The sequence below is a fragment of the Salmo salar genome, chromosome ssa15 (genome assembly GCF_905237065.1).
Source record: "Salmo salar chromosome ssa15, Ssal_v3.1, whole genome shotgun sequence".
NCBI classification, from domain to species: domain Eukaryota; kingdom Metazoa; phylum Chordata; class Actinopteri; order Salmoniformes; family Salmonidae; genus Salmo; species Salmo salar.
The window spans coordinates 19,527,949-19,554,831 of NC_059456.1; the positions used below are offsets into that span (position 1 = coordinate 19,527,949).

At 44.4% G+C, this 26,883-nt stretch overlaps 1 long non-coding RNA gene across 1 annotated transcript in view; it reads right to left on the bottom strand.

Annotated features, from left to right (window-relative positions):
- LOC106571027 (uncharacterized) overlaps window positions 1–14,873 on the bottom strand; it is a 52,081-nt gene extending 37,208 nt beyond the window's left edge. Inside the window, exons 1-2 of the long non-coding RNA XR_001320837.2 lie at window positions 14,716–14,873; window positions 14,429–14,539 (exon numbers count right to left, since the gene is read on the bottom strand). This is a non-coding gene — a long non-coding RNA (uncharacterized lncRNA). The remainder of the gene's footprint in view (window positions 1–14,428; window positions 14,540–14,715) is intronic.
- Between the last annotated feature and the right edge of the window lie 12,010 nt (window positions 14,874–26,883).

Consider the following 26,883-nt stretch of genomic DNA (forward strand, 5'->3'; position numbering starts at 1 on the left):
CTGGTGTCCCCCAGGGCTCTGTTCTAGGCCCTCTCCTATTCTCGCTATACACCAAGTCACTTGGCTCTGTCATATCCTCACATGGTCTCTCCTATCATTGCTATGCAGACGACACACAATTAATCTTCTCCTTTCCCCCTTCTGATAACCAGGCGGCGAATCGCATCTCTGCATGTCTGTCAGACATATCAGTGTGGATGACGGATCACCAGCTCAAGCTGAACCTCGGCAAGACGGAGCTGCTCTTCCTCCCGGGGAAGGACTGCCCGTTCCATGATCTCGCCATCACGGTTGACAACTCCCTTGTGTCCTCCTCCCAGAGTGCTAAGAACCTTGGCGTGATCCTGGACAACACCCTGTCGTTCTCCACTAACATCAAGGCGGTGACCCGATCCTGTAGGTTCATGCTCTACAACATTCGCAGAGTACGACCCTGCCTCACACAGGAAGCGGCGCAGGTCCTAATCCAGGCACTTGTCATCTCCCGTCTGGATTACTGCAACTCGCTGTTGGCTGGGCTCCCTGCCTGTGCCATTAAACCCCTACAACTCATCCAGAACGCCGCAGCCCGTCTGGTGTTCAACCTTCCCAAGTTCTCTCACGTCACCCCGCTCCTCCGCTCTCTCCACTGGCTTCCAGTTGAAGCTCGCATCCGCTACAAGACCATGGTGATTGCCTACGGAGCTGTGAAGGGAACGGCACCTCCATACCTTCAGGCTCTGATCAGGCCCTACACCCAAACAAGGGCACTGCGTTCATCCACCACTGGCCTGCTGGCCCCCCTACCTCTGAGGAAGCACAGTTCCCGCTCAGCCCAGTCAAAACTGTTCGCTGCTCTGGCACCCCAATGGTGGAACAAGCTCCCTCACGACGCCAGGACAGCGGAGTCAATCACCACCTTCCGGAGACACCTGAAACCCCACCTCTTTAAGGAATACCTAGGATAGGATAAAGTAATCCTTCTAACCCCCCCCCTTAAAAGATTTAGATGCACTATTGTAAAGTGGTTGTTCCACTGGATATCATAAGGTGAATGCACCATTTTGTAAGTCGCTCTGGATAAGAGCGTCTGCTAAATGACTTAAATGTAAATGTTATGTAATGTTCCTGTCACTGTTGTCGTAAGGCTTGAACCAAAACGCAGCGGGAATATGTATAGTCATCTTTTTATTTTGAAGAAGGAGAAACAACTAAATACGTATACAAAAAGAACAAAACGAAACAGTCCTGTCAGGTGCAACAAACACTAAACAAGGAACAACTACCCACAAAATCCCATAGAAAAACACCCCTCTTAAATAGGACCTTCAATTAGAAGCAACTAGGAGCAGCTGCTTCCAATTGAAGGTCAACCCAACAAACACCACATAGAAATAGATATACTAGAACTAACATAGAAATAGACTAACAAAGAACATAGCCCAACAAACCCCGAAACACTCTAAACAAACACCCCCTCTTAAATATGAACATAGCCCAACAAACCCCGAAACACTCTAAACAAACACCCCCTGCCACGTCCTGACCAAACTACAATAACAAATAACCCCTTATACTGGTCAGGACGTGACAGTTCCTGAGTGAATATTTCCTGTTGAATTTGGCTTGTCCCTGCTCTAACAGGAAGTGGATCTGAGGAGGACACTGAGGCACAGAAGATGTCTCTCTCTCTCGCTCTCTCTCTCTCTCTCTTTAGAGGCCTATGGAGTCAGAGTTACAGGACAGGTCTAATGGCGTGTTGGTAGCATTGAATGTTGTGCTACAGGTCACAGCTTGGGATGGAGATGGCAGACTCAATCATCCCTGTCTTCACTTCTGTTCACTACCCATTCATTTAACATGATGGTTAAATATCTGTCCGTCATTCTACAACTCCTAAAAGATGAATCATATATAATGAAGATACTCTCAGAATCCCAAAATGTGACATACATGTATAACCAGGATGAACTTCCATTGTCAGCCAATGAATACACACACACACACACACACACACACACACACACACACACACACACACACACACACACACACACACAATAAACACCAACTAGTTTGAGATATCAGTACAGCCAGGATTTCTACCTTCGCAACCAGAAGACAAATGAAGAAAAAGAGAGAACAGAATATTGATTGATTTTTCATTTATACTTTTTTAATATATTCACAAGCACAGCATGCCACTAATTACACGATGTACAGAGGAAATTAATATCTCAAGGCTCAGGAGATTAGTATTATCAACATTACTGATAAACCAGCTCTGTGGGGCATCTCTCATTGTGTGTGTGTGTGTGTTTCTCCCTCAGTCCTGTGATGAATGGTGTATTCCAGACGTCCTGCTATTACAGTAATTACAGCCGTACAACCCCACAGCATGCTCCCTCATAATCAACACCTCCGTGTACAGTGATTTTCTATACAAGAACGGATTAGAATCTGTCGTCTTCTCCCATTATTTAAGAGATCACCATTAATCAAAATGGACGAAACGTGACTTGATTCACTAACCAGGAAGACAAGGTTTGCGTCCCAAATGGCACCCTATTCCCTACATAGACCTATGGGCCCTGGTCATGTAGTGCACTATAAAGGGAAGAGGATGCCACTTGGGATGAGAACAAAGGAACTTTGCAGGTAGCCTAGCGACAGGTAGGTTAGCGGCAGGTAGCCTAGAGGCAGGTAGCCTAGCGGCAGGTAGGTTAGTAATTAAGAGTGTTGGGCCATGCTGAAAGGTCACTGGTTAAAATCCCCGAGCCGACTAGGTGAAAAAAACTGCCGATGTGCCCTTGAGCAAGGCACTTAACACTCATTTCTCTTGAAAGTTGCTCTGGATATGAGTGTTTTTAAATGACTAAAATGTAAGTGTTGGTTATATGAGGAATAGGAAGGCTCTGTCAGGGTCTGGTTAGTTATATGTGGAATAGGAAGTATCTGTCAGGGTCTGGTTAGTTATAGGAAGGCTCTGTCAGGGTCTGGTTAGTTATATGAGGAATAGGAAGGCTTTATCAGGGGCTGGTTAGTTATATGAGGAATAGGAAGGCTCTGTCAGGGTCTGGTTAGTTATATGAGGAATAGGAAGGCTCTGTCAGGGTCTGGTTAGTTATATGAGGAATAGGAAGGCTTTATCAGGGGCTGGTTAATTATATGAGGAATAGGAAGGCTCTGTCAGGGTCTGGTTAGTTATATGAGGAATAGGAAGGCTCTGTCAGGGTCTGGTTAGTTATATGAGGAATAGGAAGGCTCTGTCAGGGTCTGGTTAGTTATATGAGGAATAGGAAGGCTCTGTCAGGGTCTGGTTAGTTATATGAGGAATAGGAAGGCTCTGTCAGGGTATGGTTAGTTATATGAGGAATAGGAAGGCTCTATCAGGGTCTGCTATTTATATGAGGAATAGGAAGGCTCTGTCATGGTCTGGATAGTTATATGAGGAATAGGAAGGCTCTATCAGGGTCTGGTTAGTTATTTGAGGAATAGGAAGGCTCTGTCAGGGTCTGGTTAGTTATATGAGGAATAGGAAGGCTCTATCAGGGTCTGGTTAGTTATATGTGGAATAGGAAGGCTCTATCAGGGTCTGGTTAGTTATTTGAGGAATAGGAAGGCTCTGTCAGGGTCTGGTTAGTTATATGAGGAATAGGAAGGCTCTGTCAGGGTCTGGTTAGTTATATGAGGAATAGGAAGGCTTTATCAGGGTCTGGTTAGTTATATGAGGAATAGGAAGGCTCTGTCAGGGTCTGGTTAGTTATATGAGGAATAGGAAGGCTCTGTCAGGGTCTGGTTAGTTATATGAGGAATAGGAAGGCTCTGTCAGGGTCTGGTTAGTTATATGTGGAATAGGAAGGTTCTGTCAGGGTCTGGTTAGTTATATGAGGAATAGGAAGGCTCTGTCAGGGTCTGGTTAGTTATATGAGGAATAGGAAGGCTCTGTCAGGGTCTGGTTAGTTATATGAGGAATAGGAAGGCTCTGTCAGGGTCTGGTTAGTTATATGTGGAATAGGAAGGCTCTGTCAGGGTCTGGTTAGTTATATGAGGAATAGGAAGGCTCTGTCAGGGTCTGGTTAGTTATATGTGAAATAGGAAGGCTCTGTCAGGGTCTGGTTAGTTATATGAGGAATAGGAAGGCTCTGTCAGGGTCTGGTTAGTTATATGTGGAATAGGAAGGCTCTATCAGGGTCTGGTTAGTTATATGAGGAATAGGAAGGCTCTGTCAGGGTCTGGTTAGTTATATGAGGAATAGGAAGGCTCTATCAGGGTCTGGTTAGTTATATGAGGAATAGGAAGGCTCTGTCAGGGTCTGGTTAGTTATATGTGAAATAGGAAGGCTCTGTCAGGGTCTGGTTAGTTATATGAGGAATAGGAAGGCTCTGTCAGGGTCTGGTTAGTTATATGAGGAATAGGAAGGCTCTGTCAGGGTCTGGTTAGTTATATGTGAAATAGGAAGGCTCTGTCAGGGTCTGGTTAGTTATATGAGGAATAGGAAAGTTCTGTCAGGGTCTGGTTAGTTTTATGTGGAATAGGAAGGCTGTATCAGGGTCTGGTTAGTTATATGAGGAATAGGAAGGTTCTGTCAGGGTCTGGTTAGTTGTATGAGGAATAGGAAGGCTCTATCAGGGTCTGGTTAGTTGTATGAGGAATAGGAAGGCAGGGTCTGGTTAGTTTATGAGGAATAGGAAGGCTCTGTCAGGGTCTGGTTAGTTGTATGAGGAATAGGAAGGCTCTATCAGGGTCTGGTTAGTTGTATGAGGAATAGGAAGGCAGGGTCTGGTTAGTTTATGAGGAATAGGAAGGCTCTGTCAGCTGTCACAAACTGGCTCCAAGTTCGTAACAAAAAGGGAGACAACGTGGAGATAAGGAATAACAAAATATATTTATTAACTAAATTAACCTATATACAAATGAACAATAGTGTGTCTGCATGGAAAGAGTCTCCCCAATGAATGTGGAAGAGGTCTATTTATCCTGGGACACACCCGAGCCCAGGTGTTTCCCATGTAGCTAACAACCCTCCCGGCTCCGCCCACCGGCATCCTAATAAGGAAACAAGAGCAAAGAGAGAAAATACGGCAGACAGAGTGGGAGGGTCGTCACACAGCGTCTGGTTAGTTATATGAGGAATAGGAAGGCTCTCTCAGGGTCTGGTTAGTTATAGGAAGGCTCTATCAGGGTCTGGTTAGTTATATGAGGAATAGGAAGGCTCTGTCAGGGTCTGGTTAGTTATATGAGGAATAGGAAGGCTCTATCAGGGTCTGGTTAGTTATATGAGGAATAGGAAGGCTCTGTCAGGGTCTGGTTAGTTATATGAGGAATAGGAAGGCTCTATCAGGGTCTGGTTAGTTATATGAGGAATAGGAAGGCTCTATCAGGGTCTGGTTAGTTTTATGTGGAATAGGAAGGCTCTATCAGAGTCTGGTTAGTTATAGGAAGGCTCTATCAGGGTCTGGTTAGTTATATGAGGAATAGGAAGGCTCTATCAGGGTCTGGTTAGTTATTTGAGGAATAGGAAGGCTCTGTCAGGGTCTGGTTAGTTATATGTGGAATAGAATGGCTCTGTCAGGGTCTGGTTAGTTATATGTGGAATAGAATGGCTCTGTCAGGGTCTGGCTCTATCTGCAAACTGAAGAGCCTCTGAATGTGTTGTCCATTAGATGGAAAAAGAAAAGCACTTGTACCATTGTACCTTTCAGAGAGGCCAAACTGTTCTTTATATACCACAGTACCTTTCAGAGAGGACAGGCTGTTCTTTATATACCACAGTACCTTTCAGAGAGGACAGGCAGTTCTTTATATACCACAGTACCTTTCAGAGAGGACAGGCTGTTCTTTATATAGCACAGTACCTTTCAGAGAGGACAGGCTGTTCTTTATATAGCACAGTACCTTTCAGAGAGGACAGGCTGTTCTTTATATAGCACAGTACCTTTCAGAGAGGACAGGCTGTTCTTTATATACCACAGTACCTTTCAGAGAGGACAGGCTGTTCTTTATATACCACAGTACCTTTCAGAGAGGACAGGCTGTTCTTTATATACCACAGTACCTTTCAGAGAGGACAGGCTGTTCTTTATATACCACAGTACCTTTCAGAGAGGACAGGCTGTTCTTTATATACCACAGTACCTTTCAGAGAGGACAGGCTGTTCTTTATATAGCACAGTACCTTTCAGAGAGGACAGGCTGTTCTTTATATACCACAGTACCTTTCAGAGAGGACAGGCTGTTCTTTATATACCACAGTACCTTTCAGAGAGGACAGGCTGTTCTTTATATACCACAGTACCTTTCAGAGAGGCCAGACTGTTCTTTATATACCACAGTACCTTTCAGAGAGGACAGGCTGTTCTTTATATACCACAGTACCTTTCAGAGAGGACAGGCTGTTCTTTATATACCACAGTACCATTCAGAGAGGACAGGCTGTTCTTTATATAGCACAGTACAGTACAGTTGAAGTCGGAAGTTTACATACACTTAGGTTGGAGTCATTAAAACTCGTTTTCAACCACTCCACACATTTCTTGTTAACAAACTATAGTTTTGACAAGTCGGTTAGGACATCTACATTGTGCATGACACAAGTAATTTTTCCAACAATTGTTTACAGACAGATTATTTCACTTATAATTCACTGTATCACAATTCCAGTCAGATGTTTACATACACTAAGTTGACTGTGCCTTCAAACAGCATGGAAAATTCCAAAAAATGATGTCATTGCTTTAGAAGCTTCTGATTGTCTAATTGACATCATTTGAGTCAATTGGAGGTGTACCTGTGGATGTATTTCAAAGCCTACCTTCAAACTCAGTGCCTCTTTGCTTGACGTCATGGGAAAATCAAAAGAAATCAGCCAAGACCTCAGAAAAACTATTGTAGACCTCCACAAGTCTGGTTCATCCTTGGGAGCAATTTCCGAACGCCTGAAGGTACCACGTTCATCTGTACAAACAATAGTACGCAAGTATAAACACCATGGGACCACGCAGCCGTCATACCGCTCAGGAAGGAGACGTGTTCTGTCTCCTAGAGATGAGCTTACTTTGGTACGGAAAGTGCAAATCAATCCCAGAACAACAGCAAAGGACCTTGTGAAGATGCTGGAGGAAACAGGTACAAAAGTATCTATATCCACAGTACAACGAGTCCTATATCGACATAACCTGAAAGGCCGCTCAGCAAGGAAGAAGCCACTGCTCCAAAACCGCCATAAAAAAGCCAGACTACAGTTTGCAACTGCACATGGTGACAAAGATTGTACTTTTTGTTCTCTGGTCTGATGAAACAAAAATAGAACTGTTTGGCCATGATGACCATCGTTATGTTTGGAGGAAAAAGGGGGAGTCTTGCAAGCCGAAGAACACCATCCCAACCGTGAAGCACGAGGGTGGCAGCATCATGTTGTGAGGGTGCTTTGCTGCAGGAGGGACTGGTGCACTTCACAAAATAGATAGCATCAAGAGGTAGGAAAATGATGTGGATATATTGAAGCAACATCTCAAGACATCAGTCAGGAAGTTAAAGCTTGGTCACAAATGGGTCTTCCAAATGGACAATGACCCCAAGCATACTTCCAAAGTTGTGGCAAAATGGCTTAAGGACAACAAAGTCAAGGTATTGGAGTGGCCATCACAAAGCCCGGACCTCAATCCTGTAGAAAATGTGTGGGCAGAACTGAAAAAGCGTGTGCGAGCAAGGAGGCCTACAAACCTGACTCAGTTAAACCAGCTCTGTCAGGAGGAATGGGCCAAAATTCACCCAACTATTGTGAGAAGCTCGTGGAAGGCTACCCGAAACGTTTGACCCAAGTTAAACAATTTAAAGACAATGCTACCAAATGTTAATTGAGTGTATGTAAACTTCTGACCCACTGGGAATGTGATGAAAGAAATAAAAGCTGAAATAAATAATTCTCTCTACTATTATTCTGACATTTCACTTTCTTAAAATAAAGTGGTGATCCTAACTGACCTAAAACAGGGAATTTGTACTAGGATTAAATGTCAGGAATTGGTTAAGATGTATGTAAACTTCCGACTTCAACTGTATACCATAGTGCCTTTCCTACGTCAACAGCACTGTAAGTAATATCAGCTCACTTGTCCATGGGAATTAAAGCTCCTGTATATTCTTCTTGCAGCAGAATTGATAATAAATCAAGTCCGTGTCTCAAATGGAACCCTATTCCCTACTCCCTACCTAGTGCACTACTTTAGACCAGGACCATAACCACCCTATTCCCTACCTAGTGCACTACTTTAGACCAGGCCCCATAACCACCCTATTCCCTACCTAGTGCACTACTTTAGACCAGGGCCCATAACCACCCTATTCCCTACCTAGTGCACTATTTTATACCAAGTCCCATAACCACCATATTCCCTACATAGTGCACTACTTTAGACCAGAGCCCTTAACCACCCTATTCCCTACATAGTGCACTACTTTAGACCAGTGCCCATAACCACCCTATTCCCTACATAGTGCACTACTTTAGACCAGAGCCCATAACCACCCTATTCCCTACCTAGTGCACTACCTTAGACCAGTGCCCATAACCATTCTATTCCCTACATAGTGCACTACTTTAGACCAGAGCCCATAACCACCCTATTCCCTACCTAGTGCACTACTTTAGACCAGAGCCCATAACCACCCTATTCCCTACCTAGTGCACTACTTTAGACCAGAGCCCATAACCACCCTATTCCCTACCTAGTGCACTACTTTAGACCAGTGCCCATAACCACCCTATTCCCTACCTAGTGCACTACTTTAGACCAGGGCCCATAACCACCCTATTCTCACATAGTGCACTACTTTAGACCAGAACCCATAACCACCCTATTCCCTACATAGTGCACTACTTTAGACCAGAGCCCATAACCACCCTATTCCCTACCTAGTGCACTACTTTAGACCATAGCCCTACACACACAGTGACTTACTCTCCCCCGGGGTTTGGCAGCTGCAGGAGGACCAGCTGTAAATCAGGGGCAGCAGGTAGCCTAGTGGTTAGAGCGTTGGGCCAGTAACCGAATGGTTGCTGGATCGCATCCTCCGAGCTGACAAGGTAAAAATCTGTCATTCTGCCCCTGAAAAAAACTGTTCCTAGGCCGTCATTGAAAATAAGAATTTGTTCTTAACTGACTTGCCTAGTTAAAAAAAAATATTCAGATGTCTGCCAAGTGAAGGATAAGATAGCCTAGTGAAACCTGGCTGAACTCACCACTGTATCTCCTGAAGAGCAGAGTTCAGTTTGGTGCAACCAGGCTGCATGAGCAGAATCTAACAAACACAACCAATTAACAGTCTGCTTATTTAACCCATCAGATTTGGTGAAGAAAAATCCTATCTTCATCTGATGTCTCCTCACTCAATTTACAAGGCCGTGTTACTGTTCATTGTCTAAACGAGAAGTGAAATGTTTACTACGTAAAGCATCGGGCATTACATACACCTAGAGTAATCAAGAAGAAAGTCCACCGGGTTCATTCAATTGAATTTCAGCCTATGTAATGTACGGTCTTCCCAATCAAGCTGCACTGTAAAGAAGTAGTGTAGTTTCTTGTAAAACGGATTTTTTGGACTGCAGCTGTAGACCAGACGTAGCTGTGGTTTCCTCCTCTGTGCAGGTGTCTCCTCAGCTCAGAGAGCTTGCGTCAGGTCATGTTACCCAATGCAGCCGGAACAGAAGCAATGAATTAACTCACAACACACTTCTTTGTGTATTCCCTTTGTCTTCTCTCTTTCCACCTTCTCTCTTTTCCCCTCCTTTCTTTTCTTACATCCTCCAGGCGGGATCAAGGAGGTCCTCACTGGTGAAACACGACCCCTGCCATGCTGTGTCCGACACACACACACACACACACACACACACACACACACACACACACACACACACACACACACACACACACACACACACGCACACACCGCAGAGTATCACTTTGATTAACAGGTTCCAAAAAAGGCCAGGTGCTGCTGGAGTCCAGCACAGGGAGACCTATTCTATTGTCATGGTGACCAGGGGGACCCATTCTATTGTCATGGTGACCAGGGAGACCTATTCTATTGTCATGATCAGGGAGACCTATTCTATTGTCATGGTGACCAGGGGGACCCATTCTATTGTGATGATCAGGGAGACCTATTCTATTGTCATGATCAGGGAGACCTATTCTATTGTCATGGTGACATGGTAAATGTAAATGTAAATGTAAATGTCATGATCAGGGAGACCTATTCTATTGTCATGGTGATCAGGGAGACCAATTCTATTGTCATGGTGACCAGGGAGACCTATTCTATTGTCATGATCAGGGAGACCTATTCTATTGTCATGGTGACCAGGGAGACCTATTCTATTGTCGTGGTGATCAGGGAGACCTATTCTATTGTCATGATCAGGGAGACCTATTCTATTGTCATGATCAGGGAGACCTATTCTATTGTCATGATCAGGGAGACCTATTCTATTGTCATGGTGATCAGGGAGACCTATTCTATTGTCATGGTGATCAGGGGGACCTATTCTATTGTCATGATCAGGGGGACCTATTCTATTGTCATGATCAGGGAGACCTATTCTATTGTCATGGTGATCAGGGGGACCTATTCTATTGTCATGATCAGGGAGACCTATTCTATTGTCATGGTGATCAGGGGGACCTATTCTATTGTCATGATCAGGGGGACCTATTCTATTGTCATGATCAGGGAGACCTATTCTATTGTCATGGTGATCAGGGAGACCTATTCTATTGTCATGGTGATCAGGGAGACCTATTCTATTGTCGTGGTGATCAGGGAGACCTATTCTATTGTCATGATCAGGGAGACCTATTCTATTGTCATGGTGATCAGGGAGACCTATTCTATTGTCATGGTAATCAGGGAGACCTATTCTATTGTCACGATCAGGGAGACCTATTCTATTGTCATGGTGACCAGGGGGACCTATTCTATTGTCATGGTGATCAGGGGGACCTATTCTATTGTCATGATCAGGGGGACCTATTCTATTGTCATGATCAGGGAGACCTATTCTATTGTCATGGTGATCAGGGAGACCTATTCTATTGTGATGATCAGGGAGACCTATTCTATTGTCATGGTAATCAGGGGGACCTATTCTATTGTCATGGTGATCAGGGAGACCTATTCTGTTGTCATGGTGATCAGGGAGACCTATTCTATTGTCATGATCAGGGAGACCTATTCTATTGTCATGGTGATCAGGGGGACCCATTCTATTGTGATGATCAGGGAGACCTATTCTGTTGTTATGGTGATCAGGGAGACCTATTCTATTGTCATGGTGATCAGGGAGACCTATTCTATTGTCGTGGTGATCAGGGAGACCTATTCTATTGTCATGGTGATCATGGAGACCTATTATATTGTCATGGTAATCAGGGAGACCTATTCTGTTGTCATGGTAATCAGGGAGACCTATTCTGTTGTCATGGTAATCAGGGAGACCTATTCTGTTGTCATGGTAATCAGGGAGCCCTATTCTATTGTCATGGTGATCAGGGAGACCTATTCTATTGTCATGGTAATCAGGGAGACCTATTCTATTGTCATGGTAATCAGGGAGACCTATTCTATTGTCATGGTGACCAGGGAGACCTATTCTATTGTGATGGTAATCTGGGAGACCTATTCTATTGTCATGGTGACCAGGGAGACCTATTCTATTGCCTTGTCTCCATGTGGGATGATTGAAAAGTCGGAAACATCCTCAGGTGACAGAGGCTTGTGTGTGTGTGTGTGTGTGTGTGTGTGTGTGTGTGTGTGTGTGTGTGTGTGTGTGTGTGTGTGTGTGTGTGTGTGTGTGTGTGCCTGTGTTCGTGTGACACGCTTCACAGAATATGAAAGAGAAAAGGCTGCAGACCTTCATGAGGCCCTGGGGGTTGATGACGCTGTGACTGTGACGGTGGTGTGAGATTTACTGTAAGAAGGACCTGTGACACCTAACCACAGCACACACACACACACACACAAATACCATTATAGTTTTTGCAGTTGGAGGCCCAGTCCAAACCAGATTGTCTTTGCTCCTTCACAACAATTTTGGACCCCCTTGTGGCCCCCCTAAATGTGGAGTATGAAATTATTTTTACATAATTAATTTTTGCTATTGTTCTTTTTTTACATCCGTTATTAGACAGTGGCAACGATGATGATTATGAACATGGTCTTTTGGCTGCTAATGCAGTGAAGAAAACGATATGACAACAATAACGTCTAATGTAACTGGCCCCTCTAACAGTACAACTGGCCCCAGCTTGGCCCCCTCCAGTTGAAATGGTTTAGAACCGCCACTGGTCACTACTACATACGGCGATACCTAGGGGCGTGTTAGGGGCGTGTTAGGGGCGTGTTATTGGCGTGTTAGGAGCGTGGCCCAAATGGCATCTGTATCATGCACTACCATGGGGCTCTGGTCCAAATTGTGCACTTCATAGGGAATAGAGTGCAATTTGGTGGACACACCGTAGTGAAACTTCTAGTGTGATCACATGTACTCTACTCCCCCCCCCCCCTCTCTCCACCGATGTGCTGTGCTGTGCTGTGTGGCAACACCAGACTATCGAGTTCCTAATCTAACCACCAGAAGCTATAGAGAAGCACAATCTCCAGCCAGGTGGTTCTCCTGATGAACATTGTTTAAGTTCACTGGGTTCATACAGCTGACTTGTAACTGTACCAGACTGTCTGTAATCAAACTGACTGACAGCTATTGAACGACAACCCATGGGTTTAGATAAAGTACTGTAAATGGCTGAATGGAATCTGGCATTGTCTCAGTACTCCCTCTACAAGTACATATAAAGATTAATATTTTTTAACGAGGCAAGTCAGTTAAGAACACATTCTTATTTACAACAATAGCCTACCTGGGAAACAGTGGGCTAACTGCCTTGTTGAGATTTTTTTTACTTTGTCAGCTCAGGGATTCGAGCCAGACACCTTTAGGTTACTGGCCCAATGCTCTAACCACTAAGCTACCTGCTCTAACCACTAGGCTACCTGCTCTAACCACTAGGCTACCTGCCTCTAACCACTAGGCTACCTGTCTCTAACCACGAGGCTACCTGTCTCTAACCACTAAGCTACCTGCTCTAACCACTAGGCTACCTGCTCTAACCACTAGGCTACCTGCTCTAACCACTAGGCTACCTGCTCTAACCACTAGGCTACCTGCCTCTAACCACTAGGCTACATGCTCTAACCACTAGGCTACCTGCTCTAACCACTAGTCTACCTGCTCTAACCACTAGGCTACCTGCTCTAACCACTAGGCTACCTGCTCTAACCACTAGGCTACCTGCTCTAACCACTAGGTTACCTGCCTCTAACCACTAGGTTACCTGCTCTAACCACTAGGCTACCTGCCTCTAACCACTAGGCTACCTGCCTCTAACCACTAGGCTACCTGCCTCTAACCACTAGGCTACCTGCCTCTAACCACTAGGTTACCTGCCTCTAACCACTAGGCTACCTGCCTCTAACCACTAGGCTACCTGCCTCTAACCACTAGGCTACCTGCTCTAACCACTAGGCTACCTGCCTCTAACCACTAGGCTACCTGCCTCTAACCACTAGGCTACCTGCTCTAACCACTAGGCTACCTGCTCTAACCACTAGGCTACCTGCTCTAACCACTAGGTTACCTGCCTCTAACCACTACGCTACCTGCTCTAACCACTAGGCTACCTGCCTCTAACCACTAGGCTACCTGCCTCTAACCACTAGGCTACCTGCTCGAACCACTAGGTTACCTGCCTCTAACCACTAGGCTACCTGCTCTAACCACTAGGCTACCTGCCTCTAACCACTAGGCTACCTGCTCTAACCACTAGGCTACCTGCTCTAACCACTAGGCTACCTGCCTCTAACCACTAGGCTACCTGCCTCTAACCACTAGGCTACCTGCTCTAACCACTAGGCTACCTGCTCTAACCACTAGGCTACCTGCCTCTAACCACTAGGCTACCTGCCTCTAACCACTAGGCTACCTGCCTCTAACCACTAGGCTACCTGCCTCTAACCACTAGGCTACCTGCTCTAACCACTAGGCTACCTGCTCTAACCACTAGGTTACCTGCCTCTAACCACTAGGCTACCTGCTCTAACCACTAGGCTACCTGCCTCTAACCACTAGGTAACCTGCTCTAACCGCTAGGCTACCTGCTCTAACCGCTAGGCTACCTGCCACTAGGCTACCTGCTCTAACCACAAGGCTACCTGCTCTAACCGCTAGGCTAACTGGCGCTAGGCTTCCTGCCGCCCCTACACTAAACACAAACGACATACAATATCTGAGATGACACCAGTTTATTGTCCCTGGCTGGCAATCACAGAGGCAGAAGCGTAGGCTGTGGCTTTGACACTATCAACAACAATGACACGCAAATGGACTCACCAGACAGGGGGCCCTGAGGGAGAGAGAGAGAATCTTATCTAGAAGGAGAGAGCGAGATCCTTCCTGTCACTGTTGGGTGGCATTGAGCGGCTGCAAAACAGGAAGCTTTCCCTGAGAAGAAACAGAAAACAGCCGCGTAATTAACCTCTGAAGAGAAGCAGTGGGCTGGTTCTCACATATTTTTTTTACGTTTTTTTTTTGCACTAGCACATCATCAAGCTTCGATTGTTTGAATCAGCTGTGTAGTGCTATAGGGCAAAAAAAAAAAAAAAAGTGCCAGAACGTACACCTCTTGGAGTCCCCAGGACGGAGTTTGGGAAACACTGACCTAAGGGATGCAACACTAAAGACAAAGCCAGGATGTGACGTTACAGAGATGTGTTCTGTTGCGCTGTTGACTGAGATGTGTTCTGTTGAGTTGTATAAGTGAGTTGACTGAGTTGTGTTCTGTTGAGCTGTTGACTGAGATGTGTTCTGTTGAGCTGTTGACTGAGATGTGTTCTGTTGAGCTGTTGACTGTGATGTGTTCTGTTGAGCTGTTGACTGAGATGTGTTCTGTTGAGCTGTTGAATTGAGTTGTGTTCTGTTGAGCTGTTGAATTGAGTTGTGTATAAACTGTTATAAAAAAAACAGTGTTGAATTTGTAACAGTCACAGTCTGCCCCCTAGTGTTCATTGGTTAACAAACATGTAGGAGTATACACTGACTGGACAAAACATTAGGAGCACCTTCATTTATAGATTTTGTATTTGAAAACTTTTGGGGGGTAGATGAGCTTTAATATTGCAGATAGATTGTAGCTTCCATCAATATAATTGTCTGCATCATTTCCAATCCCCCATATATATTTTTTGTAAATATACAGTACCAGTCAAAAGTTTCAGAACACCTACTTATTCATTTACATTTACATTTACGTCATTTAGCAGACGCTCTTATCCAGAGCGACTTACAAATTCAAGGGTATTTCTTTATTTTTACAATTTGTATACATTGTAGAATAATAGTGAAGACATCAAAACTATGAAATAACACATATGGAATGATGTACTTAACCTTTATTTAACTAGGCAAGTCAGTTAAGAACAAATTCTTATTTACAGTGAGGGCCTACCAACATGCTAAAGGCCTTCTGCGGGGATGGGGGCTGGGATTAAAAACAAAAATAAATGTAATTAAAATATTGGACAAAACACACATCACAACGAGACAACACAACACTACATAAAGAGAGACCTAAGACAACAACATTGCATGGCAGCAACACATGACAACACAGCATGGTAGCAACACAACTTGACAACAACATGGTAGCATCACAAACTGTCAGCAGCACAACATGGTAGCAGCCCAAAACACGGTACAAACATTATTGGGCACAGACAACAGCACAAGGAGCAAGAAGGTAGAAACAAAAATACATCACGCAAAGCAGTCATAACTGTCAGTAAGAGTGTCTATGATTGAGTCTTTGAATGAAGAGATTGAGATAAAACTGTCCAGTTTGAGTGTTTGTTGCAGCTCATTCCAGTCGCTAGCTGCAGCGAACTGAAAAGACGAGCGACCCAGGGATGTGTGTGCTTTGGGGACCTTTAACAGAATGTGACTGGCAGAACAGGTGTTGTATGTGGAGGATGAGGGCTGCAGTAGATATCTCTTTAGCTTCACAGAGTTCAACAAACAAACACATCTCAACATCAACTGTTCAGAGGAGACTGTGTGAATCAGGCCTTCATGGTCGAATTGCTACAAAGAAACCTCTAATAAAGGGCACCAATAAGAAGATGAGACGTGCTTGGGGGAAAAAACATGAGCAATGGACATTAGACCGGTGGAAATCTGTCCTTTGGTCTGATGAGTCCACATTTGAGATTTTTGGTTCCTACCGCCGTGTCTTTATGAAACGCAGACTAGGTGAACAGATGATCTCTGCATGTGTGGTTCCCACCATGAAGCATGGAGGAGGAGGTGTGGTGTGGTGGTGCTTTACTGGTGACACTGTCAGTGATTTATTTAGAATTCAAAGGACAGTTAACCAGCATGGCTACCACAGGATTCTGCAGCGATATATGCCATCCCATCTGGTTTGTGCTTAGTGGGATTATCATTTGTTTTTCAACAGGACAATGACCCAAAACACATCTCCAGGCTGTGTAAGGGATATTTGACCAAGAAGGAAAGTGATGGTCTACCAACATGCTAGCATCCTCCTCCGAGTTGTCCACTGCACTGAGGCTAGGTAACACGGTCACCACCGATAAATCCATGATAATCGAAAATTTCAATAAGCATTTCTCTACGGCTGGCCATGCCTTCCTCCTGGCTACTCCAACCCCTGGCCAACAGCTCCGCCCCCCCGCAGCTACTCGCCCGAGCCTCCCCAGCTTCTCCTTCACCCAAATCCAGATAGCAGATGTTCTGAAAGAGCTGCAAAACCTGGACCCGTACAAATCAGCTGGGCTAGGCAATCTGGACCCTCTCTTTCTAAAACTATCTGCCGCCATTGTTGCAACCCCTATTACCAGCCTGTTCAACCTCTCTTTCGTATCGTCCGAGATCCCTAAAGATTGGAACGCTGCCGTGGTCATCCCCCTCTTCAAAGGGGGTGACACTCTAGACCCAAACTGCTATAGACCTATATCTATCCTGCCCTGCCTCTCTAAAGTCAGATCACTGACCATTGCGAATCCCACCGTACCTTCTCCGCTGTGCAATCCGGTTTCCGAGCCGGTCATGGGTGCACCTCAGCCACGCTCAAGGTACTAAACGATATCATAACCGCCATCGATAAAAGACAGTACTGTGCAGCCGTCTTCATCGACCTGGACAAGGCTTTCGACTCTGTCAATCACCGTATTCTTATCGGCAGACTCAATAGCCTTGGTGTCTCTAATGACTGCCTCGCCTGGTTCACCAACTACTTCTCAGACAGAGTTCAGTGTGTCAAATCGGAGGGCCTGTTGTCCGGACCTCTGGCAGTCTCTATGGCGGTACCACAGGGTTCAATTCTCGGGCCGACTCTTTTCTCTGTACATATCAATTGTGTCGCTCTTGCTGCGGGTGATTCCCTGAACCACCTCTACGCAGACGACACCATTCTGTATACTTCTGACCCTTCCTTGGACACTGTGCTAACTAACCTCCAAACGAGCTTCAATGCCATACAACACTCATTCCGTGGCCTCCAACTGCTCTTAAACGCTAGTAAAACCAAATGCATGCTTTTCAACCGTTCGCTGCCCGCACCCGCCCGCCCGACTAGCATCACCACCCTGGACGGTTCCGACCTAGAATATGTGGACAACTATAAATACCTAGGTGTCTGGGTAGACTGTAAACTCTCCTTCCAGACTCATATTAAACATCTCCAATCCAAAATCAAATCAAGAATCGGCTTTCTATTTCGCAACAAAGCCTCCTTCACTCACGCCGCCAAACTTACCCTCGTAAAACTGACTATCCTACCGATCCTCGACTTCGGCTATGTCATCTACAAAATAGCTTCCAACACTCAGACTGCATCCAGTTTGCTGAGTAATCACAGTGTCATCCGTTTTGTTTCCAAATTACCTTATACCACCCACCACTGCGACCTGTATGCTCTAGTCGACTGGCCCTCGCTACATATTTGTCGCCAGACCCACTGGCTCTAGGTCATCTATAAGTCTATGCTAGGTAAAGCTCCGCCTTATCTCAGCTCACTGGTCACGATAACAACACCCACCCGTAGCACACGTTCCAGCAGGTATATCTCACTGATCATCCCCAAAGCCAACACCTCATTTGTCCTCCTTTCCTTCCAGTTCTCTGCTGCCAGTGACTGTAACAAATTGCAAAAATCGCTGAAGCTGGAGACTTATATTTCCCTCACCAACTTTAAACATCAGCTATCTGAGCAGCTAACCGATCGCTGCAGCTGTACATAGTCCATCTGTAAATAGCCCACCCAATCTAGCTACCTCATCCCCATACTGTTTTTATTTACTTTTCTGCTCTTTTGCACACCAGTATCTCTACTTGCACATCATCATCTGCTCATTTATCACTCCAGTGTTAATCTGCTAAATTGTAATTATTCGCTACTATGGCCTATTTATTGCCTATCTCCTCATGCCTTTTGCACACACTGTATATAGACTTTCTTTTTCTACTGTGTCATTGACTTGTTTATTGTGTTGTTGGCTTGTTTATTGTTTATTCCATGTGTAACTCTGTGTTATTGTCTGTGTCACACTGCTTTGCTTTATCTTGGCCAGGTCGCAGTTGTAAATGAGAACTTGTTCTCAACTAGCCTACCTGATTAAATAAAGGTGAAATATATATATTTTTTTAATCAGATGACCTGGCCTCCACAATCACCCAACCTCAACCTAATTGAGATGGTTTGGGATGAGTTGGACCGCAGAGTGAAGGAAAAGCAGTCAAAAAATGCTCAGCATATGTGGGAACTCCTTCGACTGTTTGAAAAGATTCCAGGTCAAATCATATTCAAACCAAATAGAATTGTATTTGTCACATGCGCCAAATACAACAGGTGTAGACCTTACAGTGAAATGCTTACTTACAAGCCCTTAACCAACAATGCAGTTCAAGAAATAGAGTTTAGAAAATATTTACTAAATAAAGTAAAGTAAAAAATGTAATAAAATCAAAAAGTAACGCAAGAAAATTACATAACATTAACGAGGCTATATACAGGGGACACCGGTACCGAGTAAATGTGCAGGTGTACAGGTTAGTCAAGGTCATTTGTAAAGTGACCATGCATAGATAATAAACAGCGAGTTACAGCAGTGTTAAAACAAATGTAAATAGTCCAGTGGCCATTTGATTAAATATTCAGAAGTCTTATGGCTTGGGGGTAGAAGCTGTTAAGGAGCCTTTTGGTCCTAGACTTGGTGCTCCGGTACCGCTTGCCATACAATAGCAGAGCGAACAGTCTATATCTTGGGTGACTGGAGTCTTTGACATTTTTTTGGGCCTTCCTCTGACACCGCCTAGTGGATAGGTCCTGGATGTCAGAAGGCGTGGCCAAGTGATGTACTAGGCTGTACACACTACAGTCTGTAGCGCCTTACCGTCAGATGCCGAGCCGTTGCCATACCAGGCGGTGATGCAACCGGTTAGGATGCTCTTGATGGTGCAGCTGTAGAACTTTTTTGAGGATCTAGGGACCCATGCCAAATCTTTTCAGTCTCCTGAGGGGGAAAAGGTTTTCTTATGCCCCAGTATTCTCACATATGTGTTCCTTTTGTCCAGGTGGGAAAGGGCAGTGTGGAGTGCGATTGAGATTGCGTCGTCTGTGGATCTGTTTGGGCGGTATGCGAATTGGAGTGGGTCTATGGTTTCCGGCATGATGGTGTTGATGTGAGCCGTGACCAGCCTTTCAAAGCACGTCATGGCTACTGACGTGAGTGCTACGGGGCAGTAATCATTTAGGCAGGTTACCTTCACTTTCTTGGGCACAGGGACTATGGTGGTCTGTTTGATACATGTAGGTATTACAGACTCGGTCAGGGAGAGGTTGAAAATGTCAGTGAAGACTCTTGCCAGTTGGTTCACGCATGCTTTGATTACACGTCCTGGTAATCCGTCTGGCCCACGGCTTTCTGAATGTTGACCTGTTTAAAGGTCTTGCTCACATCGGCTATGGAGAGCGTGATCACACAGTCACCTGGAACAGCAGGTGCTCTCATGCATGCTTCAGTGTTGCTTGCCTCTAAGTGAGCATAAAAGCTATTTAGCTCATCTGGTAGGCTTGCGTCACTGGGCAGCTCGCAGCTGTGTTTCCCTTTGTAATCTGTAATAGTTTTCAAGCCCTGCCACATCCGACAAGCATCAGAGCTGGTGTAGAAGGATTCAATCTTAGTCCTGTATTGATGCTTTGCCTGTTTGATGGTTCGTCAGAGGACATGGCGGGATTCTTATAAGCGTCCAGATTAGTGTCCCGCTCCTTGAAAGCGGCAACTCTAGCCTTTAGCATGGTGCGGATGTTGCCTGTAATCCATGGCTTCTGGTTGGCATATGTACGTACGGTCACTGTGGGGATGACATCGTCGATGCACTTATTGATGAAGCCGGTAACTGAGGTGGTATATTCCTCAATGCCATTGGATGAATCCCGGAACATATTCCAGTCTGTGCTAGCAAAACAGTCCTGTAGCGTAGCATCCGCGTCATCTGACCACTTCCGTATTGAGCGAGTCACTGGTACTTCCTGCTTTAATTCTTGCTTGTAAGCAGGAATCAGGAGGATATAATTATGGTCATATTTGCCAAATGGAGGGCGAGGGAGAGCTTTGTATGTGTCTCTGTGTGTGGAGTAAAGGTGGTCTAGAGTTTTTTTCCCTCTGGTTGCACATGTGACAGGCTGGTAGAAATGAGATAAAACGGATTTAAGTTTGCCTGCATTAAAGTCCCCGGCCACTAGGAGCGCCGCTTCTGGATGAGCCTTTTCTTGTTTGCTTATGGCCTTATACAGCTCGTTGAGGGCGGTCTTAGTGCCAGCATCGGTTTGTGGTGGTAAATAGATGGCTACGAATAGTATAGAAAGTGTGGTATAGAGCTTATTGTAAGGTATTCTACCTCTGGCGAGCAATACCTCGAGACTTCTTTAATATTAGACATCGCGCACCAGCAGTTACTGACAAATAGACACACACTCCGCCCCTCGTCTTTCCAGACGTAGCTGCTCTGTCGTGCAGATGCACTGAGAAGCCAGCCAGCTCTACGTTGTCTGTGTCGTCGTTCAGCCACGTCTCGGTGAAACATAAAATATTATGGTTTTTAATGTCCCGTTGGTAGGATAGTCTTAATTGTAGGTCATCAATTTTATTTTCCAATGATTGCACGTTTGCTAGAAAAACAGATAGCAGTGGGAGTTTACTCGCTCGCCTCCGGATTCTCAGAAGGCTGCTCGATCTGCGGCCCCATTTACGCCGTCTTTTCTTCATGCAAAAGACTTGGATCTGGGCCTGTTCCAGTGAAAGCAGTTTGTTTTCCAATGATTGCATGTTGGCCAATGAGGGTAATGGTGGTGTTCCTACTTGTCTGCACATTTTTACAAGGCACCCTCCTTTTCTTCATCTTTTTTTTCACGCTGATGACAGGGACTTGGGCCTTGTCTTGACAAAGCAGTATATCCTTCGCGTCAGACTCATTAAATAAAAGCTGGTTGAGAGAATGCCAAGAGTGCGCAAAGCTGTCATCAAGGCAAGGGATGGCTGCTTTGAAGAATGTAAAAATATAAAATAGATTTTGATTTGTTTAACACTTTTTTGGTTACTACATGATTCCAAATGTGTTATTTCATAGTTTTGATGTCTTCACTATTATTATACAATGTAGAAATAGTAACCATAAAGAAAAACCCTTGAATGAGCAGGTGTGTCCAAACTTTTGACTGGTATTGTACATACAGTTGAAGTCGGAAGTTTACATACACTTAGGTTGGAGTCATTAAAACTCGTTTTTCAACCACTCCACAAAGTTCTTCATGAGGTAGGAAAATGATGTGGATATATTGAAGCAACATCTCAAGATATCAGTCAGGAAGTTAAAGCTTGGTCGCAAATGGGTCTTCCAAATGCACAATGACCCCAAGCATACTTCCAAAGTTGTGGCAAAATGGCTTAAGGACAACAAAGTCAATGTTTTGGAGTGGCCATCACAAAGCCCTGACCTCAATCCCATAGAAATTTGTGGGCAAAACTGAAAAAGTGTGTGCGAGCAAGGAGGCCTACAAACCTGACTCAGATAAACCAGCTCTGTCAGGAGGAATGGGCCAAAATTCACCCAATTTATGGTGGGAAGCTCGTGGAAGGCTACCCGAAACGTTTGACCCAAAATGATCAATTTAAAGACAATTCTACCAAATACTAATTGAGTGTATGTAAACTTCTGACCCAATGGGAATGTGATGAAAGAAATAAAAGCTGAAATAAATAATTCTCTCTACTATTATTCTGACATTTGACATTCTTAAAATAAAGTGGTGATCCTAACTGACCTAAGACAGGGACTTTTTACTAGGATTAAATGTCAGGAATTGTGAAAAATGTAGTTTAAATGTATTTGGCTAAGGTGTATGTAAACTTCTGACTTCAACTGTATATATAAATACATATATATATTTTTTAAAATATTTTTTCCTTTATTATTTTCCACTAACCCTACCACCCCTCCCCTAGCTGGAGTATACTAATGAACAACAGCACTTACTTCCGGTAGGGACGTACTAAGGTCCCGGATAGGGGGAGAAGGAACGAAAGATGGCGGAAGCGGATGATGAAGTGGATTCTGAATCTAATGGCGGTAGAATCAAGGAGAATTGGAGTATTGTCCAAAAGAATTGAAAACTGAGCAAAGTAGTGTACAGTGATGAGAATGAAACCCTTTGTATCTAGTAGGAGTACAGATTCTTAATGAGGAGCAGCTGAGCAGAGTACCAATCTTGAAGAAACCATTTGAGCAATCCAAACTGCTGGTTAAAGTGAAGGCTGTGAAGATCACGAGAGGCAGGCTTGTTTAGATTTTTTTTGTGCTTCTGCGGATCATAAGCAACATGTGTAATGTCTTAACCGATTTGATAAGTTTGAAGTGTGTCTCTTCGGAACAGGGCACCCCTCAAGGGGGTTATATCTGACGATTTTGAAGAGATGAAAAATATTCCTGCCGTGATTGAAGCACGTCGGATGAATCGTGTGCTGAATGGTGAAAAAGTGAAGAGTATCTGTTCTTTTTTTTTTTTTATATATATGGAGTCTCTCCCTACTCAAGTGCAGTTGGTGTATATTAACTACAGAGCCAGAGCATTTATCCCAAGACCAATGCAGTGGGATCATTGTAAATATTTTGGTCATATAGCAAGTGTTTGCAGAAGGGAGAAGCCGAGATGTCCAAGTTGTGAAAAGGATCATATATGTGTTATAAAAGTGATGAATATGTTGCAATTGCGGTGGGAAACATGAAGCCACGTCTTTCGAATGCCCCACAAGGGTGAAAGAGAACGAGGTGGCCAAAGTCAGGGTTGTACTGAGCATTTCATATGCAGCAGCTGTGAAAAAAGGTTGAAGGGTTGAATGGTGCATCCAAAGTGTCCATGGTAGTGGATTGGCCTACACTGCAGGATGCAGGTGTTGCCTTTCACCAGCAGGATCCTGACATTTTGAAGGTTAAGATGGTGGACTTTGTAGCCTTTGTAGCTGTGGTAATTAATGGCACTGCCAAGGTGGAGAGAAGGTGGACTTTGTGGCCTTTATAGCTGTGGTAATTAATGGCACTGCCAAGGTGGAGAGAAGGTCCAGGAAGATAGAAATCATAGTGATTGCGGTGGAGCGGTTCCTGGGGCTGAAAGATTTTCAGCAAAGGAGTTACATGGAATATTGGCACAAGCCGTACCACCCTCTCAGGCCCTAGAGGCGTACCACCCTCTCAGGCCCTAGAGCCGTACCACCCTCTCAGGTCCTAGAGCCGTACCACCCTCTCAGGTCCTAGAGCCGTACCACCCTCTCAGGTCCTAGAGCCGTACCACCCTCTCAGGTCCTAGAGCCGTACCACCCTCTCAGGTCCTAGAGCCGTACCACCCTCTCAGGTCCTAGAGCCGTACCACCCTCTCAGGTCCTAGAGCCGGACCACCCTCTCAGGTCCTAGAGCCGTACCACCCTCTCAGGTCCTAGAGCCGGACCACCCTCTCAGATCCTAGAGCCGTACCACCCTCTCAGGTCCTAGAGCCGGACCACCCTCTCAGGTCCTAGAGCCGGACCACCCTCTCAGATCCTAGAGCCGTACCACCCTCTCAGGTCCTAGAGCCGTACCACCCTCTCGGGTCCTAGAGCCGTACCACCCTCTCGGGTCCTAGAGCCGTACCACCCTCTCGGGTCCTAGAGCCGTACCACCCTCTCGGGTCCTAGAGCCGTACCACCCTCTCGGGTCCTAGAGCCGTACCACCCTCTCGGGCCCTAGAGCCGTACCACCCTCTCAGATCCTAGAGCCTTACCACCCTCTCAGGTCCTAGAGCCTGAAAAGGGAGATATGGAGAACTGGAAGAAGGAAGAAGTGGGAGTTTTGTTTGTTTTGGCAATGTACTATTTTAATTAGGGTGGATTAAGTTTTACTGTTATGTATGGATTTATTTATTTGTATTTTATTTTTTGGGTTACACCTTTTGGTGTGTAAGTCCGCCATAAAACCCACAGAAGAAGAATAACAACAAGGTCCCAGATAGCACGTATCTTTTAAAACAATCAATATGTGTGTTTCTTTTAAGGTCTTTGTATAATCTGTAATTTGTTGTACCCCCTAGCATATGTTATCATTGTCTATTTGTATACTTCTTGTATGTATACAGATTATTCTACATTATTAAAGTAAAATAGCACGTATCTCGTCCCGATCCACCAGTATCCCCTATTGCTTTGCGAGTGTGTTTGAAACCATAAGCATTTTACATTCAGCGGCGCTAGTGTTTATGTTAGCAGGGCATTTTCTTTTAGGAATTATCAGCTTTTTTATTAGTAACGAATCTTAGTTTTAAGTACATCACACGCAAACATGGAGATCGGCACAGAAATAAGCAAGAAAATACGGGTGAGGTTATTTGATACTATTCAAAATCAATAGACTTTATTGACATGTCAAGTTAAATTAGCTACATTGTCAACGTATACATATAACAACAATGGTGGGACCAACAGTAATAATAATAATAATAATTATATTTGTCTTGGAAACGTACCAGCAACTGATTAAAAAAAACTATTTTCACACGACTTCGATATAAGAGTTAGCGTTAGCGTTAGCGGAAATGCTCTCCAACCACGGAAGTGGCGTAAAAAAAAAGTGTGTCCCACGTCCCTTAGCAACGAAAGCTAGCGTTTATATTGGACAGATTCAGGTAGGTCCCTCCCTGTTTGCTGAACCTGTCCAATAGAAACACTCGTTTTCGTTGCAAAAAAAAACCAAAAAAAACGGAACCGTTTTCAAAACTGTTTGGGGTTTAATCAGTGGTCCAAACAGTTGCAAAACGCCGATAGAAACGAGAGTTTCTATTGGACAAATGCAGGTTGGTCCATCTCCGTTTGCTTCCGTTTAAGAAACGTTTTGCAACAGAATCGGCGGAATGAATAGACACTAAGTAACGCTGGCTAGGTGACCCGTGAGACAAGACAATATGTGTAAAGGTGTCGAAAATACAATGACATCTAATTACACTTTATGCTTGCATTTTTGGCATGACAATCATTGCTCTGAACGTTATCCAGATAAATGTAGCTACGTTGGCTAGCCAGGCAAGGGAATGCGAGAGAGTCATTGCAAACTGGTACTGTATTATTGACTGTATATTTGTTTTACTCCATGTGTAACTCTGTGTTGTTGTATGTGTCAAACTGCTTTACTTTATCTTGGCCAGGTATTAATTGTAAATGAGAACTTGTTCTTAACTAGCCTACCTGGTTAAATAAAGAAAAATAAACATGGAACGTTACAGTAGCTAGGTTGTCTTTTTGACCAAGGCTAGCAATTCACAATGTATTTTATATATATATATATATATATATATATATATATATATATATATATATAGGCTGCTATCAAGGGGAAACTTCAAGAACTTGGTGCCTATGTTGGTAAGTGTGAATATCATCAGCTTTTGAACACATGTGCATCAGCTGCAATCTTGACTGTTTACCTTCTAAAATGGGTTGTAGATTCCCTTGCTTCAGATGTGATTTTGTTAACTGTTGTAACTGTCTCTCTCCAAGATGAAGAGCTACCAGACTATATCATGGTGATGGTGGCCAACAAGAAGACTTCACAGCAGATGTCTGACGACCTGGCCCTCTTCCTTGGAAACAATACCATCAAGTTTACTGTCTAGTATGTAGCTAACCAGCTAGGCCTGGTCCCAGATCTGTTTGTACTATCTTGCCAAATTCTAAGGTAATTGAATTGCTGTTTGGCAAGTTAGCACAAACAGATCTGGGACCAGGTTATAGCTAGTTAGGTGTAAACGCTTCTCCTAACCCTGGTGTGTTGTCATTAACAGGTTACACGAAGTCCTGGAGAAACTGAGGTCTGTGGCAGTAGGTCAATTCCAGTAACACCAAAGGAGTCTGTGCTTTCACTGAAAGTAATACTGTAGCGGCTGGTGAGAGAGGGTATCGCCCTATCAGAGATCAAAGGAACCCGAGATGGTTATGTAACAGACTTCAAGGCCAGGGTTGTTTATAATACTGTAATATAAAGTAATCTTGTGTGTTGAGTGTCTACTCTTTTCTGTTCTTGAATAGAGACAATGCATTTTTTTTAAACAAATGCTATATCTGTTGAAATGTGTTATCTGTCCATGTGTAACTATATTGACAATCTCTCTCTCCATGTGTATATCTAGAACCAGAGTCCCTGAGGCCTCCGCTCTACTCTGAAGCTGGCATCTCAGCTGCGAAAAGCCAGAG